Source organism: Belonocnema kinseyi, chromosome 1, assembly GCF_010883055.1.
Source record: "Belonocnema kinseyi isolate 2016_QV_RU_SX_M_011 chromosome 1, B_treatae_v1, whole genome shotgun sequence".
NCBI classification, from domain to species: Eukaryota; Metazoa; Arthropoda; class Insecta; order Hymenoptera; family Cynipidae; genus Belonocnema; species Belonocnema kinseyi.
Genome location: NC_046657.1, coordinates 72,523,809 through 72,527,937, shown reverse-complemented (window position 1 = coordinate 72,527,937; position 4,129 = coordinate 72,523,809).

Here is a 4,129-nt window from a genome sequence, read left to right as displayed (position 1 = left end):
CCCCCCCCCCCTCCAGCTTTTGTCAAATGTCCACGTTTCGAGAACCCCTGAATCCGGAAAACAAGTTTTTGCGAATGTGTCTGTCCGTGTGCCTGTAGATTTTTTGTTTGTTGGTACGATAACTCTTGCAAGGAATAATTAATTGGATTGGCCTTTGGCAAACTCTTTAAGTATCCTAAAATAAAGATTATCAGAGTCATAGCATGTACAAAATTTAAAAAAACGAGAGTGATCATTTTAAGCCAACTAACGCGCGATATGAAAAAAAGTAAAGAAAAGAAAAATGTTGCTTTTTGAATGCCCTACAAGGTTATCGTAACAATTTTCTGAATTTTCTTGAAAAATAAAAAATTCTAATTTTGACAGCATACAAAATTGTGAATGTATATCGGGTTTCAAAAAATTTAACTTTTTTATGTTTTTAATGTTAATTTTTTTATTAAAATCAAAACCAGAACTATTCAGAAATTATTCCTGACAAATTAAATCATTTTTACATTCTCCTCAGAGAAGGTATTAGATTTGTGTCAAACTCCCCCCCCCCCCCCCCCCCCCCCCAGTTTTTTAGAAAGTTCTACGTTTTGAGACCTTCTAAAAAGACGAACAATGTATCCTAATTACTTTTTCCATAGAAGTAAAAACTACAAGAGTTAAAGCATTTACAAAATTCTCAAAAAACCCACGAAGATGAACATTTTAAGCCAAATAACGCACGATATAAAAAAAGTTTAGAAAATAAAAATCTTACTTTTCGATAGCCCTAGAAGATAATCATAACAGCAGTTTGAACTTTTACGAAAATTAAAAATTCTATTTTTGACCGCACACAAAAATCAAAAATCGAAGATTGCATTTTTCGTTCAAAACAAAGTAAGATAGGATAAAAATAACAAGACAAACACTTTGCACCCAAAAAATATCTTCAAGTTTTTCAATAATCAGTAAAAATTAAATTTTGGTTAAAAAGACACAAGATACGAAAGAATGAATTCACAAAAGTTGTTCAGCCCAAAAAAGTCTAAAAATTGTTTTGGAATAATTTTTTAATTAAACGCGTGGTTTTCGTTTTAAGCGTAAAAAATAGCATCAAAAACAATTTAATAAAATGTCTGAAAAAAGGATACAAGACAAATTAAAATGTTTATTGGGGTGTATATTCCAAAACGTAGCGACAAAATTTCCTTCACTTATTTTTCTCACATGACAGGCCGCTTTTTTTTAACTTTGAGCATACAAAAACTTATCTGTTTTCTCCAGAGAATCCAAAAAGACTTCTTTCTCATTTATATTTTCAAATTGAAAACATGAAAACTAAAATGATTATCATGTAAAGTATTAAAAGCAGAGTTGCTGAATTAAGGAATCTGATGCGCAAACATTCTTAAAAAATTGTAAAACGTAGAAGTTGAATAGTTTTAAGAGAATATCTTCAAAAATAAATATAATATTTTAAAAAAATTTTTGGGGAAAAACTTAAAGAGAATTCGAGCGAATTTAAACAAATACTTCCGAGTTTAGGATGAGTTTTAAGGACTTTAAGATAAATGAAATAAAATTTTTTTTTAAATCTATCCAATGAATAGAATGGAGTGAATTTAGAAGAATTCAAAAGAATTTAGGATAAATTAATGATAACTCAGAGTGAATTCAAAATTAATTGAAAAAAATATTTTCAAATTTCTTAAATTCTTTGAAGCCCTACACCGTATGTGTAAAGTTTAAACCATACAAATAACATTCGAAATGAGCAAATTCAGTTTATGGGAAAACGACAAAAGTTTCAATAAAATTTTTAATAACAAAATTTTGTTTAAAGAATGCGGATTTTTTAACAAAACAATGAAACTACGTCAGTTTTAATACCAATGCATGAGTGCGAAGCACGAGATACGTGATGAGAATCTGTGCGTTAAAGCCAAAGGAGCATTAACAAAAGAGAATTCACAATCACAAAATTACTGTTTTCGATGCTTTGAGCTTAATTTTAAAAAGTTTGTGTAAAAATACCAAGCGCGTAGCGCGAGGTAAATACAGTATCGAGAGCGAAGAGCGCGATAAAAATATTTTTGAGCGCGAAGCGCCAGAATTAACATTCGCGGACCCTAGGCGCTCTCAAACTTGCGAGAGGAGCGAACCTTGCGCGATAAGAATGTGCCCGCACAGCGGGGAGATTTTGTTATTAATTTTATTACTGTATTGTAAATCTCATGAATGCCAAACGGACAGTCATTATATACTATAGTTGTTTTCAATCGATTTAAATGTTCTTTTCTAAATTGGATATCACTTGATTCAACAAATATATCTACTAAACCTTTTACTAAACCAAATTTTGCGATACAAATTAATTGTGTGAATTATAGTTCAAGTATCTACCAGACTAAGAAGGTTTTTTGTATCAATTTGTTAATAAATCAACATTTGGAGATTTTATCATTTGAAAATCGAGATAGTTACTAACATTATTCATCTCGCATTCATAGGTCAAATTTATACAATCATCAATACTATTCAATGCATTCAGGAAATTTTCAATTTTGTCGGTAGAACAATAGCTGAAATGTCATCGACATAACATGTGTATAAAATAGGTGTGAAATCTAATAATTGTAGAGCTCTTTTTTTATATCTTGTTAAACCAAATCAGAACAACTGGAGATGAAGGTGAACTCATAGTACAACCCGACGTTTATTTATAAAAGTTATTGTTAAAAGAGAAAACAGTACCATTAAATATCGTTCTAGCTATTAGAATTTCCAGCTATTAGAATTTCATTTTTTTATCATCTCTTTTTGAGTATTTTATATTTCGGAGACTTAACTCTTGTGAATTAAAAAACTATTTCATAGAGCCATCAGATATGACTTTTTGAAAACCGATATTCTAAGTAATTGAAAAACCGACTTATCTTTTCAATATCTTTTACAGTGTTTTTAATCCCTACACATAGACGTTCCTCAAAATGAAATTTAGTTTGTAGAAATTTTGAAATCCAGTCATATTACATCAAATTTGCTTAAATCTTTTTAATGTTCTTTAGAAATAAAAATATGTAAATATTAAATACGTGTGATGGTAATAAAATAAGGTCTGAGTTCGAAAAAATGTTTTTTTTTGGCGGAATTTAATTTTAATTTTTGTAAACCGTAAGAAATAAAGAAAAATGGAATATTTAAAATTCCAAATTGGTGAATGTCTTAAGTTGATAATGGGCTTTAAGTTAAAAGATTCTCATATTTACCTATAGAATTAGGAAAAACCCCTGAGGTGAAGTACAAAATGCAAATCACTATTTTCATTTTCTTGTTATAAAGAAAATCCACTTATGAACATTTCTATTAGAGACTAAGGTAGGGATATTCTTTAATATGTTTTAGTGTATCAGACACTTGTCATCTCGTTGGTCCTTTCAAATTGTGTGTGTTAAAATAATTTTTTTGTTTAACACGTGAATCATACAAGTGATTTAAATTTATGATATTGTTATATTCAGAGAATATATAAATGAAGTTATAACGCAATAGAAAGATAAGTATTTTTTGCCTCACGTGATAACGTTGTCTGTTTCCATATATATCCAACAATTGCATGAAGTACACATCCATTTCTTTAAAACGTAAATATATTTGTTGATAATAAATAATTCAGTACGTGTCAAAGTAGTTAAAAAAGTTCTGAATATTCTAGAATTTGTAGGTGATTGGTTAAAAATAGATAGATAATTAGGGCAAATTTGGGTGAATCCGAGGAAGACTGTCTTACAAAATGAGGCAATGAAAGTTTCTATTGAAATTAAATCTTTAGCAACTGTTGATTGTAACTGAAATGGTGGGTGCTTTGATAATAAATATGTCCGAGTATGTGTTTGACCTTTCTATGTTAACACAGGCACAAAAATCTAACACTAGTGCATGAAATGCAAACTGAGTTAAGAACGCAATAGTTTTAATAGATATAAAGATTGAAATCAGAAGATAGGCTCGAACGACGAACTCCGAGACCGATACTAAGAAGCTGAGAGTTAAAATTGTAATACAGTCTGTCAAGTTAAAGCGTGGGTGGCTTTACTCGCAGTCGGTAAGGTGTATCGACATGATTTTGGTGTCAAAATATTAAGAAGAGCTCCCT